Source organism: Coffea arabica, chromosome 7c (genome assembly GCF_036785885.1).
Source record: "Coffea arabica cultivar ET-39 chromosome 7c, Coffea Arabica ET-39 HiFi, whole genome shotgun sequence".
In the NCBI taxonomy this organism is placed as follows: domain Eukaryota; kingdom Viridiplantae; phylum Streptophyta; class Magnoliopsida; order Gentianales; family Rubiaceae; genus Coffea; species Coffea arabica.
In genome coordinates, this window is record NC_092322.1 from 31,830,108 (window position 1) to 31,848,379 (window position 18,272).

The following is an 18,272-nucleotide window of genomic DNA, read 5'->3' on the forward strand; positions in this document are numbered from 1 at the left end:
AGTCTTAACAAAATTACAACGGATGGTTTCTCCATATTTCTCCAAGAGTCGGTCCTGTTAAGGAAAACAAAACTATAGGGTGAGCTAAACGCTCGTGAGGCCAAGAACACACATGCAAGCACTTAGTCAAATAACAATCCCAAATTTAATAAATAAAGCCATGTCTTTTCAATAATCAATCAATCAAACATGAAAGGCAATCAGAAACAATTCAAGGATATAGTAGCTCTCAGGAGCTAAGTTCCACTCGATCTGCCGTTGTCATTCGTATACCTTCCCGCATTGACCCTCCTGTCAACCGGGTCGGTATTTCCATTTCCGTAGATCACCACTTATTTTCCTCCGTCCACCGTACACCCCAAGGGCCCACAAGTCTATTATTGGGCGATACTCTACGAGTATGCCAAGCAAGACCTCTTATTAGGTCGAGTTTATGTGTATCTCATGGCTCGCCCCAGTCCCCGACCAAGCCCATTACCGGCTCGAGTCTAAGGTTGGCCTATGAGTTTGGGCGTCCCCCATTCATTTGAAGGTCGAGGAGGTTCACTCCAACGACACAAGCATTCATGACATAACATTGCATTTCATTCATTCATTCAATACATTCCATTCATTCATTTGAAATTAGAACGAGTGCGATAAAGTACGCACCCGCCCTTATTTTTAAAACTTTCAACAAATACCACAATTAAACAAGTATCAAAATTCACACACTTGACACTCACCGAGCAATTCAATAAGAATTATTTTCTGGGAGTTCAAGTGTCCGCGGTGAGATCCTCTTGAAGGTCTCCTTGCGCGCCTGGCAATTTAATAGCGAATAATCATACAATTAACCCACTTATCAAGAAGATTGTACATTAGTACAATCTAAGGATTATTTCGCAAAAAGGAACCTCAATTACACGTAAATCGAGGTTCAACTTGCCTTTTATTATGTACAATAATATTTGAGTTTTTATCTTGAAAATCGTAAGCAAAACGTTTAAGAATATCAAAAGAACAAAGAGTTTTTGAAAAACTCTATTTCTTTGGAATTGGAAAATTTTTCAGTTTTATGATGAATCTTTGAAAAATCATAACTCACTCGGTATAAGTCAAGAATTGGAAAACTTTATACCGTTGGAAACCTCTTAGAGAGTACTATGAGTTCCTAGAAGACACTTTTCCATGAATCGAAGTGAAAAGTGGTAAAAAATGAGCTTGAAGACGCAGGGTCGGTTTTCATGGCAGAATTAAGTTGGATTTCGGCCAACTTTGAAAATTCGGCACGATTCACACGTTGCAAACCGGCCTCTGAAATTTGCAGCTCAATAGGGTTGCAAGTGAGGTGTATGACAAAACAAGCGGATCAAGAATCGGAGTTTCGAGCACCGAGATACGGTAGCTCAAAGTTGGGCAAATTCAAGACTGGAGAAAAATTTCCAGATTTGAACCTCTAACTTTAGTAATTCAATTGGGTATCGAAACGAACTTGAATTGGCACCAAAATTGGCAGTATTTCAATACTATATGGAAAGTATCTCTCTATCGAATTTCGAGGAAAAATAGCTTCGGAAAGGTAGTTAATTAGCCCACCAAAGTTCAAGAAAAATCCTAAGGCAATCTGCCTTTGACTTGCATTTCCCAATTTCCAATCGTCTAACCAAGAAAGTTATCCAACCATGGTTCATTTGTGAAATAAGGGTCTAAGATACACCCATAATATCTTTGGTAAGGGTTTAATATCAAAAACATCAACTAACAAGTTCACTCCAAGATTTGGTTCCAAACCAGTCCAAACATTAGGGTTTTCCAAAACAGAGCAGTCCACTTGTTTCAGTCACAAATCAGTCAATATAGCTCAAAATCGAGCATGGCTTATGCCGTTGGAAAATACATTCATAGGACTAAAATATCACAGAAGAAATCATTTCCAAATTCGGCACCCAACTGGTTCAAATTCGGGCATCAAGTTGCTGCCTGACCACTTCATTCCAGACGAACAGAGCAACAGGACAGCGAACTTAAAACATTTGGTTCGGCTTGTTCACAAAGAATCATAACATAAATTATATACCAAATTAAAGCTAGGAAGGTCTAGTTTCAAACGCCACCGACGGCACATGATTTCGACATCCGAGGACAGAGTTATAGCCAAAATACTACTGCTGGTCAGAGTCATACGCGAATCAGTTTCCAGATTTGCTGGTTTCTAAAAAAAATTCATTTGCCCATTCAAACCTCGTTATTTTTCAATGAAATTTTCCACACCTCTAATACATCATATAAGCATCCAGTTCAAGCCATTATTTCATTAAAAACTGGCCTTAAAATGGCCGAATAAAACAGGGGTAGAATCGGAAGTTTTTGCTTCTTGCACCCAATGAAGTTCCTACTAATTACCCACCACTAATGCATCATTATAATCACTAAACCAACAATATAATCACCATTAATTATCACATCAGCAACAACAACCCAAGTGTGGGAATTCCAAGAGCCCACAATCACATTTTTACACCATAATCAAGTAACTAAGTGCATGCATGAGCTTAATCTTGCCATATAATCTCCAAAAGATAAGAATCCATGGGTTGATCATTACCTACTCCTTTGGTTTGCAAGGTCAGAATTTTCGGCCCTCTTGAAGCTCCAAGAAACCGTGAAAGCTCCCCTCTTCCTTAGCTAGATATAGTCTCCAAGTGGTTTGCTAAGTGGTCTCCAAGTTTGGTGTGATTTGGATGAATTTTGGTGCATGGATTGAAGATGAAAAATGAAGAACAATGGAGAGCTCTTCTCCTTTCTTGTTGCACGGCCAAATGAAGTGAGGAGAGAGAAGGTGTTGGTTCAATTGTGGCTTCCTAAGTAAGATTCATTGTGTGGTGCAAAATGCATCTCAAAGTCAACTTGAAATAGTGCAATTAGGATGCGTTTGGACTCGATTTTTCTCGCGCGTTTGGTTCGCTAGTGCACTAAACCTCCAATGCATATATATTCATGTAAATATTATTCACTCTTAATTTTCCCGAAATAAGGGTCTAAAGTCCCTCAAATGAAGTCGCGCGTGTGAAAACGCGTACCGTCAATTTTACCGCTATAACGCGAAACTTTCGAAAAATTCTTATAACGATTGCACTACTAACTATCACTTGAATATTTATTCATAAAATTACCTATTTTAGGACCATAGTACAAGTCTCCAATATTCCAAGTTTATTGTGCTACTATGCGAATAAAATCTCCAAGCACTATTCACTATTTTTACGAAACGCGCTCTAGGAAATTAATTTTTGAAACGAATCATTTTAAAAATATAACGAAGTTACATTACCATGTATTTAGGTCTAATAAGACTAGAAAATATTCCTTGGAAATAAAACGCAATTAAATAATTTATTAAGCCATAAATTAGGCATAAAATAATAGTTTTTGCGAGTCCTCACATAAGAACTATCCGGGCAGCAATGGTGAACTTGAGACTGTTTTGCCTTTGATTTTGTGTTTTCACGCATCGAATTTTTGGAAAAACTAATTTATATACATATCATTTTCATCACTCGAGCTTTCGTGTCGAGTTCAAGTGAATTTGGTTTAGTTTCGCTAATTTTTGAGGCAAAACTTATTATCTTTCTTTATGTGTTTATAGGAATGCTTAAAAACTGTGATACCGATCCTAACGTGGATTCAAAGCTTGGATATATTGGTGAGTTTCCATGCATGTTATCTATCTTGAATTTGCAAATGTGACGTAGATGTGAACTTGATATTGTGACTGAGATGAATAATGTTTTGAATTGTTGAAGTGTTGTGATGTTGCCTGGGTTGTTATCCCATCAACGATAAGTGATTGAGTGTGCATGTTAATTCTTGGGAATTCCTGAGTCCTATAGGTAAGTCTATCGATTCCAGTCAGTCATGGGACTTGGTCGAGGAAATTTGATGACCCATAGGAGAGTGTTTTATATTCACTAGATTTGGCGTTTAGACTTGTCCCTTTTGAAGTGAAAACTATACTATGCTCGACCAATACTCATTTTAACAGTTTTGAATTTCAGGCCCGAGAGGGGAGTCGGTGGAAGGAGAATGAAGTAAGTGGAGCTCTACATGGTGATAAAACTTGAAAGTCAATGGAGGATCGACTACGTGAAATAAGATCAAGATTCGTGGAATTTGGCTCCTGAGAGCCAACTGTATCCTACCCCTTTGATGTTGTTAATCGCTTTATTTACTTGCTTTGAATTGTGATCTTGAAGTGAAAGCTAAACTGTGACGCCCCGAAAACTAGGAGTATGAGAAACTGAAAATTTTTATATATTTTCTCGATATTATTTTGTTTTCTTGTCTCTAAGTTTGTTTTCTTCAATATATTAATTTTTTATACATTTCTATAAGGAAATATAGTTTCCAAATCATTTTCTTGATCCAAGTTAGTCCACGTTAATTTTGAAGTGCGTTTTGAACGTGGGACCCGCAAGTGCGGTAAATGCATTATATTTTTGACAACTTGTTAGAATTTTGTATTAAGTGATATTATTTTACAAGGTGTTAAGATATTTGTATTGGAGAGACAAAAAGATAAGTTTTAAACCTAAAGGTGACAAGTGTCACCATCTAATTTACTCTTGACTTTGACCATTTGACTTTACCTTTACCTTTACCAAATAAATATCAAAAATTGACCAAAATAAGCTCTTATTTGAAGCTCTCTTGGCCGACTTTCTTGCTCAAAGAAAGGAAGAAAACTCTCCACAATTTTGGTCTCCAATCTTGCTCAATCTCTCAAATCAACCGTTTAATCTTGCATTTGTTCCATAAAACTTTTTCTATTAGTGTTTGTGAGTTGTTTGGTGGAGTTATTTGGAAGGTTAAGGTGCCTAGTTGTTCTCTCTCTTCTATTGCTAAGGTGAGTTGTGAGGAACCACTCTCCTTCCTTAATCGATGCTTAAATCATGATTAGTGGTGGTATAAGGTGCAACTTTATGGATTATATTGTGATTTTTGGTTGAGTTGGTGAAGTTTTATAATAATTGGGGATTTTTCTGTTTTAATATGAACATGATGGTGTGGCTATATATGATGATTGGAAATGGTATATAATGATTCTAGAAGGTGGAAAAAGTGGAAGATTGCAAGTAATTTCTGTTTTGGAAGAAATCTGGAAAATTAGGGTTCCTTGGTTCTTCATTCTGTCCGAAATTTTAGGTCATATATAGAGGCCGAATTGGCCTTGGCTTAAAACATGAAAGTTGTAGGGAATGACATTTTAGAGGAGCCTACAAAATTTCAGGTCAATCGGAGTAGTGTAGAATGAGAAAGGTCGACATTACTATTGCTGTTCTGGTTTTACCCGAATGTAAGAATTGCGCCTGTAATTGGTTGTTTTGGTCAGGATTGCTTCTGAATTAGTTGTTGAGGCCTTCTGATGAAATTTATCCCTATTTCTTAGCTATCCGTTGGTTTTGGAATTTCTGGATTTGGACTTGGAGAGCCTGAGTTATGATATTTCCGCTAGAATGCGTTTTGGTGAAGCTGATTTTGTGATTCCGATGTAGTATCTTGCATTTTTGACCTGGTTACACTCGAAACTGGGTTGAGTGACCTTCTATAATATTGTACCCCTATCTCTTAGCTTCGAAACGGTGGGTCTTGTACCTTCATCCGATAATCGTAGCGCCTTTGGTACCATTACCGTAAAATGACGTCAAAGCTATTTTTCTGGTTTTGAGCTTAACTTTCATTTCCGAACTTTTCCCTAGCTTGACTTGTACTAGTACTACTTGGAGCTTGCTGAATGGCTATTGGATGAACTTGTTGTTGTGTGTGTACCTTTGGGACTGGCTGAGGGAATAATGAAGCCATGATGGCTGGAAAAGTAAGCAAATTTAGGGGAAGTGCTGTCCGAACTTTTAAAGGACTTGTTTGCATTGAGTTTGTGATCTAAGACTTGGATTTGAGCAAGGCAATGATATATGATGGATGGTTTCTGAGCCATGGAGGTGAGTGACCTCAAACTATTTCCAAAGTTATTTATGAACCGTTTCCTGCATTATTTACTTTTGAACTGTTTCCAAAGTTACTTTTGTACCGTTTTCTTGCATTATTTACCTTTAAACTGTTTCCAAAGTTATTTTTGAACTGTTCTCTTGCACATCATGCGTGCTTGCATGTGAGTGTTCCTTATTTGCTATATTTTCTTGATTTCATGACTTGTATTATTGATTGATAACGTGTTAAGTGCTTTGAATGATTTCCAAAACGAGCTTTCTAGGGGAGTGTGTACTTTATCGCACTCGACCTAAATAACTATGCAATTTTCAAGGATTTAATTATTGAAATGCTAGTTGCGCATGATGTAAGCCTTTTGGGCTGAACTGGCCATTGCCCCTTGTTACCGGTCATCTCGAGCCAGAAACGGTCTCGGTCGGGTGATTAGGGACTTGGGTGAACGTTTGGTATACTCGAGTATTACCTTTGTAGGTTGGTGGAGGTTGGTGGAGTCTGGTGAATGAAATGAATGACCAAATGAGCGAGGGGTTTATTTATAAAAGAAAAGAAAATGCATTTTTCAAAAGTTTGAAGGAAGGAGGAAATGTCAGGAGAACGAACGTATCTTTTTCATGAATGTTATTATCGCTTTCCATTGTAAATGTTCCTTGAATTATTGATACTCCATTTTAATGTATTGTAAATGTTGTAATTGTTTCTGGACTTATCATTTGATTTATGACATCATTGAAATGAACTATTGTGAAATCGATTTGATTACTGATTTTAATGGTTACTCGCTGAGCTTCTAGCTCACCCCAAAAATATTTTATTCCCCTCCACCGGGCTCATGGCGAAGGAAGGCTTATTGTGATTTTATTGTTGTGGAATTCCTCTTGTATAAGAATTGGGATCATGGATCAGAGTGGCGCAGTGGAAGCGTGGACGCTTCGCTTTTGATATGTAAATGTTGGAACATTTGATATAATATTTGAGATTTATATTGTAATCTATTTGAGGAATGTAGTGAACGACTGAGTCTCGGCGAGAGCTGGGCAGGCGGTCCACCGAACCCTGGGGTACGCCCTAGGGGGAGGTGGGGCCGTCACATAAACTGCTCTATGTGACTGCATGCCTTTTTGGAACTCGCTAGGTGTTAGTTCATTCCTTCAAATTTGTTTTCCTTAACAGGAATTGAGAACCCGAGTGAATCCGCTTTCAGTGAGGGTGTGATCCTATTTCTTTTGTTTCTTGTTTTGAGTTGTTAAACTTTGAATTCGATAATTTGGAAGCTTGTAAGATGAACTTTGATTGTATCTTAAATACGTTGGATCGTATTCTTATTAGTCGGGTTGTAAGTTGAACTTAGTTATGTTATAAACTATGAAATTGTTATTTAAGTATTTTGTAAGTGTTTTATGCGATATTATGAGTGAGTCCTGACGCGAGTTGGGCAAGCAGCCCGCCGAATCCTTTGGTTCGCTCTAGGGGAAGGTAGGGCTGTCACAGGTGGTATCAGAATCTAGGTTTGAATGGTCTAGGTAGAGTTAGTGTTATTAAGATATTTGTGAGTTTTATTAGGACAGAATAAAGTGTTAGGCAAGAGAGATTAAGTGTGTTTGAGTTTTAGAATGTTTAAGTATGTAATCCAATTTATTCTTGTAGGTTATGGATCAACAGGGTGATGGAGAGCATCCTAGGATTCGTCGTCCAGTGATCGGCTACTGCACGAGACTAGGGGGGTCCTCGTGTGGCCTATAACCTCATGACTCGAGCTAGGCGCTAGTGCGAGTGTTGGAGGACTTATGCCTACCCTGACCATGTGGTCCTATCACTCTACCATGAGAAGAGACATCTGACTAGGATCACTAGGGAGCTACGAGAGGAGGTTGATAGACGTTTGGCTGTGGAGGAGGCTCAGACAGCTAGGAATCGCGAGTTCGAGGTTAAGATTTTGCGACCACTAAGTGATTGACTAGAGTGGTGAGGGTTGCTCGCGATCGAATCGGTAGCATCATAGTTGAGTGTGAGGAGTTGATTGGAGGAGTACTCGAGGCTAGTCGAGAGAATATGGACCCTGTAGTTGGACCTCCTAGTGATGAGGATATGAGAGGAGATCCTATGACTGAGTCTCCTAGAGCTGCAACTATGCTGAGGTGGATCTATCCCAGGATAAGGGGACTGCCAGTTTTAAGTCTTCGGAGACTTCCGTGTCTGAGGCGAGTAGGGTTGGAAGTAGTGCTTTTGTGTACCCTTCTTTTGAGAGAGAAACCATTAGAGTGGTCCTCGTTCCTGTAAATGCATGCTATCGTAACTGTTTTAATTGATACTTCCATGTTTGCTTTTGGTTGTGATTTTTGTATCTCTTTTGTATAAGCATGCTCATCTGATGTACTCATATACTTTTCCAATATGAATATAAAGTATTTCGGTTATCTTTAGTGTTTGACTTGCTAATACTTTACCTTTATATTTATTTTAAAATATTCGCCCTCTATAAGACCGATGGAAGGTAGAAGAGGTTGATGGCGAGGAGTTAGACAACCTCATACTGTGGAAGGTGACCGAGATTCGGGCGCCGACCAAAATCATGGATCTAGAGGTGAGGTTGGGATCATTTTCCATCTTTAGGTTAATATTACTAATGGTTATTAAATGGAACTCATGAAACATTGGAGACATGCGAACAACGAATCTTGAAACTTGATATTCGCGCATTTCAATTACAACAATAGGAGAGTATTACTTTCTTTATCTTGTTTCCCTTTTGCATATTGAGGACAATGTGCATGTTAAGTATAGGGGGGAGAATTGAGATTATATGCATTGTACGTGATTGCCTTATTGGTTGCAAATACTGGACTTGTGCTTTATCTTGGGTCAAAATGTTTTTCATTTTTTCAAAATCTTGTCCAAATTTGCAAATTTGCCCAATAAAAGTTTCAAATTTTTTCTATTTTATCTAAGGGGTAACAAGTTCCATACCATTAATTGTTCAAATTCCTTCTACTTTTGAGATAAATATATGTGACTTAAAAACTTCTTTTCTCATTTAATTTGGAAATGACTATTATGTGATTATAATTAGTATATTTATAGGAAAGTATATCTTGTAAAATGGAGAAAGTTATGCCCTTATTTTGCATATTTGATAAAATTTCTTCCCTTTACTTGATTTTACATAGTTAAGTGATAAATATGGTCAATAATTGCAATACTCTTTTCATGATTATGCTTTTGAGGGACTAATTATTATCTTTGCTTTGAAAAAAACAAAAAAAAAAGAGAAAAAACAAAGAAAAATGAAAAAAGTGAATAAGAGTTATCCTACTCCAATGGTTCTTGTATTCAGTACCTGAAAGTCTTCATCTACAAATGTCGACTTTTGCGTAAAACGGTACTTAAATTAAGAGTATGTAAAGCAATTTGAGTATGTGAAGTGCATTGACTCCAGTTTTCTCACAGCCTTCTGGTTTGGCTCTTAGGAAAAAAACGCTCTTAGAGTCTATTTTAGACAGTTTAGGGTTTTCTACATGGCTAGCCTCCAACTGCCTGGAGGTGAAGCTGGTCGTTCCTTTGCTGCCGTGCTCCAGAGTCAGCCGTTATCATCGTCACCATCCCCTTGCAAGATCAAGATTGCCGCTCAGTATCGAGGGGAGCCGGGCGTCCTGTTTTCGGACGAAGATATTGCCAAACTATCTGGTCCTTTCAAGTTCGCTGTCATGGGAAAATTCTCCCATGGACGGCCGAGCCTGGATGTCATCCGTAAGTCATTCTCGGCGGTAGGCTTCCAATCCAACTTCGCTATTGGACTTCTAGACCAGAGACATGTCCTCATACGGTTTTGCTTGGAGGAGGATTTCCTTCAGTGTTGGATGAAGGGCTTATGGAGCGTTGCAGAATTTCCTATGCGTGTTTTCAAGTGGAGCCCTGACTTCAAAATGTCCAGTGAATCCTCACGAGCCCCTGTTTGGATTGCATTGGAGCATTTGCCTATTCATTTTTTTGGCAAAGTGTCGCTGTTCTCCATTGCCAGCGCCATTGGCAACCCTTTGCAAATTGATTCTGCTACTGCCTCTTTGGTGTGAGAACCCGTAAAACCCTAATTATTTTCCTAGGGTTTATTTCCCCTTAATTGCATGTTTTCTGCATTTTCTGGCTTAGAAATATTTTCTTAGTGGATTTTATGAGCAATTATAGTTTTAAGATGATTTTTCTAGCATTGGAGAAATTTTAGAAAATTAAGAATAAATAGTGGACGTGGGGCCCACTAGTGCGAAAAGTTCGGAAAAATTCGGCCAATAAGGTTAAGTTTCGGATACTGTGTGAAATTTATCGGGTGTTAAGAGATAAGTAGAATGTGTGAAGTGATTGATGTGAGAGGGAAAAAGAAAGATAAGAATGCATTAATGAGTGTGACAAGTGTCACAATATGATTGGGTGGACTTTAAGAAATACTATTCACATTTTTGACTTTTTTTGACCCAAGGATTAAATATAAAAAAAAATGCCCAAAATTCACCATTTTTCTCTTCCTTGTGGCCGGCTCTCTCCTTGCAAAGAAGAAGGAAATTCCACCAACTTTCAAGCTTCCATAAGCTTCAATCTTCCATAAACAAAAGCTTAGACTAGATTTCACTCCATAAAATCCTATCTTCTAGTGCTAGTAAGGGTTGTAGTGAAGTTTGTTTGAAGAGCTAAGTGTCCAACACCTCTCTACATCTCTTGTTTCTTGGTAAGTTATGCTTGAACACCCTACTACACTTAATGATGGTATTATTATGCTTAGAAGTGGCTTGAGTGTTGGAATATGTGATTTATCTCTTGATTTGGCTTGTTTTGGTGAAGTTTTTATTTTATTGGGAATTTTTCTGGTTTAAAATGAAATGAATGTTGTGGCCATCTTTGATGATTGGCAATGGACTATAATGACTCTTGTAGGTGTGAATTGTTGCTAAATGCAACCAATTTTGGATTTGGTGTGAAAATTGGAAAATTAGGGTTCATAAAACCCCAATTCTGTCCGGTTTTGGATCATAGGGTTAGAGGCTGAATTAGACTTTGCTCAAAACATGAAAGTTGTAGGTATTGATGTGTTTGAGGTGCCTGTAAAATTTCAGGTCATTTGGATTAGTGTAGAGTGAGATATGACGAAATTACTGTAGCTGTTCTGCTTTGATCAGAATGCGAAAACTGCGATAGTAATTGGCCATTTTGACTGGAATTGGTTTGGATTTTGGAGTTGGTGTCTTCTGATGAAATGTCGCTGGATGTCTTAGCTAACTTATGCCTTTGGAATTTCGTCATTTGGACTTGTATGGACTGAGATATACCGATTACAGTTTTCTGTGTTTTGCAAACCTGTTTTTGGTGATTCTGGTTTAGTGTTTGGCATTTTTGACCTAGTTGGGCCAGGAACTGGATTGAGTGACCTTCTACATTGTTGTAACCCTGTTCCATAGCTTCGAAACGGTGGGTCTTACACCCCCATCCGATAATCGTAGTGAGAGTTGTGCCATTACCGCATTATGACGTCAAAACCGGTTTTCTTATCAAGGCCTAAGTTAAAGCCCTTTTCTTAATTTCTGGTTTGCTATCATGCTTGTATATGTTTATAAAACCCTATTGGGGTTGTAATTGGCATGGCTATATGGCTCGGTATCGAGTCTCATTGAATGTGTTACATGTTTTAGGACGTGACGGTAGCTCACGACGTCTTGGTGATCACGGTGTATGAAACACCACTTTCTTGCTTGGTGAGTATACTACTCACTTACTTGTTATAATGTGGCTTTGCTATGTGTATTTGATGCCTTGAAGGCTTAATTGGTTATTGGAAGTGATTGAGGTGAGGGCGTACTTGACCGCCCTCACCCCTTGTAATTTCCTTCATGGCTATTTACCGTTTTACTGAAATACTGCATTTGTTATATGAGATACTGAATTCCATGCATGGAAACTGATTTGGTGTCGTTGAACGAGTATCCAACGGCTTTACTGTATCACTGAGCTCAACCCCGTTTGGTAGTCAATTGGATCTAGCCGGCGAGGGCTTGGTCGTGAAAATTGTCATGCCACGGGGACTGTACTGGGGAACCTTGTGGTAATGAGACCCTTGGTTCCGGTATACTCGAGTATTACCAAAAGCTACTGAATTGGAGTGCGGGCCCGGTTGGGGTATGTTGGGTGGAAGGAATGGAAGTAAAGTGCGGTCTACGGTTTGGTACTTTTAACATTGACGGAGGGTCAATGAGGTTGGATCAAGATTGCAAGCGTGGAAATGGGCTCTTGAGAGCCGATTGTATCCTTTTACCGTTGTACTTCATTGCTTATCGTGTACTTTAAGTGATTGGTTATGCTTATGTGACTTTGGTTGCTTATGTAGTGGTATACCACTGGGCTTTAGCTCATTCCGTGTTATTTGTTTTCCTTACAGGAAAATGAACACTTTTGGAAAGGTTATTATAGTTGGATGCAAGTTGAGCTCATGTATATGTATTTTTTGAATATGCTCCTTGAGGGTGAAAACCCTAAGTGCTTTGATTCCACCAATGTTTGGTGTGTAAATGGCTACTTGTATATGTATGAACTAAATGGATACTTTGGTAGGCCGTTTGGCTTGTAAAGGTTGGTTTTCAATGTATATATATGTTTGGTAAATGTTTGGATGGATTTCGGATCACCACGACTTTCAAACGGAAAAGGAAAAATTTTGGCGAAGATGAACAGTGCCGAATCCGGTCAGTAATCCGGCCAGAAACTGGCCGGATTGCCTGGGAAAAAAATGAAATCCGGCCAGTTGCTCTCTGGCCAGTATCCGGCCGGAATCTTGGCCGGATTGCCGGCCGGATTGCGTAGGGAAATTGAAAATTTTTGGGATGCTCACTGGCCAGTATCCGGCCAAGAATCCGGCCGGAAATCCGGCCAGATTCTGGCCGGATTCTGACGTGTCTTCTACTGTTCATTTCGGCTTCGATTTCGTTTTTTTTTTATTTTGTGATTTTGACTTGTTTGCGCGCATTGCTATGTTCCGGAGTGTAATATATCGACGTAAATTGAACCGTTAGTCCTGGCGAGAGCTGGGCAGACAGTCCGCTAACCCCTTTGGTTCGCCTTAGGGGAAAGTGGGGCTGTCACAGGTGGTATCAGAGCCTAGGTTTGAATTAGCCTGGGTGTAATAGAAGTGCTCGATTTGAGGATTCTATTGTTTATGTCCATTAAATGTATTTATGTTATCTCTTCCTTTGCTATAGGATGGATGCGAGTGGAGATCCGAGTGACCGCCCGGCAGGAGATAGTCCTCGTAGCACGCTGCCGCCAATTAAGTATCAACTTAAGCAGAAAGGGGCCGTAGTTCGTTGGAGCCCGGCCAGCCGCGTTCGACAGTGCGAGTGCCGTAGCAACTATGCCTACCCAAACGCTCTAGTGTTGGCGGTGGCGAAGGAACGTGAGGAGCTTGCTAAGGATAATACTAAGCTAGAAGCTGGGGTTGCCAAGTTGGAGGCCGAGGTGGCCCAGGTTAGGGCGACCAATGAGAAGCAAGCCTCGCGTATTAAAGAGCTAGAATATGATGTAGTTGAGGTCGAGGGCAGAGTTGATGATCTCTGCGACCAACTGAGAGATGCACGCGAACGCGAGGTTAAGCGAGCTCGCAAGGTCAGGGGTCGTGCTGAGGCGATCCTTAACCTGTGCGACGACGGGCTTGAGGAGTCTAGTGATAAGGCCTCGTATGCTGGGGCCGAGGCTGGGGAGGAGTCTACCCCATCGCCTGGGTCTCAGACCCCGGCAACCAACTAAGCCATGATATCTAGGCACCTTTTGGATAGTGGTGGGTTTTGAATGTACATAGGGATAGGGATAGAGCCTTAGCTAGCCGTTTTGGATGTAGAGTTAGCTACGTGTAAATTTCTTTTGATAGGCCTATCCTCGGGAGGATCGTTTATGTACGCACGTGCCTTGGCCGTACTTGACTGACTGCTTGTATATATATGTTTGGCTTGTATATATGTGTGCTTGTGACCCTGTGTGAAATGTATCAATATGTGTTATGTGAAAGTTTATGTGTTACTTACCTGCTTTATTACTGTTTTGGTTTAGTACTTTTGCCTAGACCGAGTGAACTTATGGAAGGAACACGAAGTGGTCGGGGACGCGGGCGCGGTAGGCAACCCACACCGGTTAGGGAAACGGGGGAAGCTTCTATTGGACCAAATCCTGAACCCCAAATAGACCCTAATGTGCAAATCGCTGCTGCTATGCAGCAAATGACCAATTTATTAGCACAAGTAGTGCAACAACAGGGTCAGAACCCAAACCCTAACCCCGGAAACCCTGGCCATCATATCGAGAGCGAAGATAGGGCGCTAGAACGTTTCCAAAAGTTTTCTCCGCCAAAGTTTATTGGAGGACCCGACCCTGACGTTGCTGAGAAATGGCTTGAGAAGATGGTAGACATATTTGCAGCTTTACACTACCCAGAGGAACGGCAGGTGACATTTGCCGTGTTTCAACTCGAGGGAGCTGCCCGTTCCTGGTGGAACGTGATTAGGCAGAAATGGGAACGGGAACAGACACCGAGAACTTGGGTGAACTTCATCCGAGAATTTAATGCTAAGTTTTTCCCTCCTCTAGTCCAGGAGAGGAAGGAGGACGAGTTTATCCGGCTCCGGCAAGGGGCTCAGACTGTGGCGGAGTACGAGAGTCAATTTACCCGCCTGTCCAAATTTGCGCCTGAATTAATCATGACCGAGCAACGAAGCGTGAGGCGCTTTATTCAGGGCTTGAACGTTGAGATCCAGAAAGACCTCGCGGCTGCTCAAATCACTACGTTTAGCGAGGCTATGGAAAAAGCCCAACGAGTTGAGAGTGCACGGCTTCAGGTCCGAAACGTCCAGGCTAAGAAGCGTGGTTTTCCTGGGAGTACGTCCGGACAAGGTGAGAAGAGCACTCCCTCCAAGTTTGGACGAGGAACTGGAGGTGGTCGTCATTCTGGGTCAGGCAGAGGGACTCCGTTCAGGGGTGGCCAAGCTGGGCGAGGACAAAGGGGAAACGCTCAGGGTGGCTCGGCTTCGGCACCTCGTGGGCCCTGTGGGCACTGTGGAAAGCTGAACCACACCGAAGACAACTGCTGGAGGAAACAGGGTAAATGTCTGCGGTGTGGAAGTGCGGACCATCAACTGGCTACATGCCCGGTCCTGAAACAAGACGGAAAGGGGAGTCAACTACCGCCGAGGACCAACACTGGACCAGCCAAGGGAGACGGATCCAAACCTAAGGTGCCAGCTAGGGTGTACTCCTTAGAGCCCCATTAGGTCCCAGAGTCTTCCGAGCTGGTGGAAGGTACGATCCCTATTTTCCACCGCTTTGCCAAAGTTTTAATTGATCCTGGTGCCACTCATTCGTTTGTTAACCCTGATTTCATGTGTGGCATCGATATAAAACCTGCTAGCTTACCATATGACCTAGAAGTTAGTACACCTACGGGGAATCAATGTTTGGTGACTAGTATGGTTTATAAGGATTGCGATGTATGGGTAGGTGAAAGGAGATTTTTAGGAGACCTGATTAGCTTGTCCATTAAGGGGTACGATGTGATTTTGGGTATGGACTGGTTAGCCAAATATAACGCCCAACTGGATTGTAAAATGAAAATAGTTGAATTTCGCATTCCTGGCGAGGCAACCTTAAGGTTAGATATAAGGGGTAGGTTAGCCTCATCTGCTCTCATTTCGGGCATTCGGGCTAGGAAACTGATAAGTAAAGGGGCGCAAGGATTTTTGGCCTTCTTAATTAACACCCCTATGGATAAGTTAAAAGTAGAAGACGTGGCCATAGTGAGGGAATTTCCGGATGTTTTTCCTGATGAATTAGTGGCCTTACCTCCGGAAAGAGAGATAGAATTCCGTATAGACCTGTTGCCTGGAACCGCACCTATCTCGAAAATCCCTTACCGAATGGCACCTGCAGAACTAAAGGAGCTTAAGTTGCAGTTACAAGATCTTTTGGAGCGGGGATTCATCCACGAGAGTGAGTCTCCTTGGGGAGCTCCTGTCCTATTTGTGAAGAAAAAGGATGGAACGTTGAGGATGTGTATTGACTATAGGGGGCTGAACAACGTTACGATCAAGAATAAGTATCCATTGCCCCACATCGACGAGTTGTTTGACCAGCTGCAAGGAGCAGTGGTCTTCTCGAAGTTGGACCTCCGACAGGGATACTACCAGTTGTTGATTAGGAAGGAGGACATTCCGAAAACTGCTTTCAATTCAAGATACGGGCATTACGAGTTCGCCGTTATGCCCTTTGGACTGACTAATGCTCCCGCCGCCTTCATGGACCTAATGCATAGGGTTTTTAAACCCTATCTAGACCGATTTGTCGTTGTGTTCATTGATGACATTTTGGTCTACTCTAAGACACGCGAGGAGCATGAGGAGCATTTGAGAGTGGTGTTGCAGACATTGAGGGAACATCAACTGTACGCCAAGTTTAGCAAATGCGAGTTCTGGTTGGAGAAAGTAGCATTTCTGGGGCACGTGATCTCCCACGAAGGTATTTCGGTGGACCCGGCGAAGGTTGAGGCCGTGACAAATTGGAAGAGGCCAGAAACTCCCACGGAAATTCGTAGCTTTCTAGGGCTAGTTGGGTATTACCGACGGTTTATTAAGGATTTTTCCAAACTGGCAGGACCTTTAACTGACTTGAGAAGCATGGCCAGTTTATCTGGAATGGCCGATGCGAAACGAGTTTTCAGGAATTAAAGAAAAGATTGACCATGGCTCCGGTACTGGTCTTGCCAAAGGGAGTGGACGGGTTTGCAGTATATGCAGACGCGTCGCGAGAAGGATTGGGATGCGTTTTGATGCAGAACCGGAATGTGATTGCTTTTGCCTCTAGGAAATTGAAGCTTCACGAGCAGAACTACCCGACTCACGATCTAAAATTAGCTGCAGTTATGTTTGCTCTGAAAAAATGGAGGCATTACCTATATGGGGTGACTTTCGAAGTGTATTCGGATCACAAAAGTCTTAGATACCTCTTCTCCCAGAAGGAACTGAACATGAGGCAACGAAGGTGGATGGAATTCCTGGAAGATTACGACTGTACAATCAATTACCATCCGGGAAAGGCAAATGTGGTGGCAGATGCCTTGAGTCGTAAGGTGCAAGTAGCAGGACTAATGATCAAGGAATGGGATTTGCTAGAATCCGTGTGCGAGTGGAAACCCTGTCTTGGGAGTCATAAGGTGATATTTAGCAATGTAAGGGTGACATCCACTCTACTGGAACGTATAAAAGAGGCGCAAGGCGAGGATTTGATGGTACGGAAGTGGAGAGAGAAAGTGGAAAAGGGAGAAACAACGGACTTCAATTTGAGTCTTGAGGGTATTTTGAAGTATCGAAATCGAATGGTGGTACCAAAGGACGATTCGTTGAAAGCAGAAATTTTGGAGGAAGCTCATAGGTCCAAGTATACATGTGACGGCCCCACCTCCCCCTGAGGCGAACCAGAGGGTTCGGCGGGCCGCCTGCCCAGCTCTCGCCGGGACTCAGTCGTTCACTACAATCCTCAAATATATTACAAGAATAAACCTCAAATATTACAATGTAAATCTCCAATATTTACATATAAACAAAACGAAGCGGAAACTAATTCCAAGCGTGGAACGTATGTATACATCCGATCGATTCCAAACATTCATTACAATCCCTAATAACAACTATTACACAAAAGGAAATCCAAATTCAAACCATACACGAGATAATCCATCCATCATATAACATTGCCTTGCTCAAATCCAAGTCTTAGATCACAAACTCAAAGCAATCAAACCCTTTAAAAGTTCGGACAGCACTTCCCCTAAATTTGCTTACTTTTCCAGCCATCATGGCTTCATTATTTCCTCAGCCAGTCCCAAAGGTACACACACAACAACAGGTTCATCCAATAGTCATTCAGCAAGCTCCAAGTAGTACAAAGACAAGTCAAGCTAGGAAGAAGTCCGGAAATGAAAGTTAAGCTCAAAACCAAAAAAACAGGTTTTGACGTCATTTTACGGTAATGGTACCAAAGGCACTACGATTGTCGGATGAAGGTGAAAGATCCACCGTTTCGAAGCTATGAAACAGGGCTACAACAATGTAGAAGGCCACTCAATCCAAATCCTAGCACAACTAGGTCAAATATGCCAAATACTACACCAGAACCACCAAAAACAGGTTTACAAATCACACAATGCTGTAATGAACACAACTCAGTCTATACAGGTCCAAATGCCGAAATTCCAAAGGCATATGTTAGCTAAG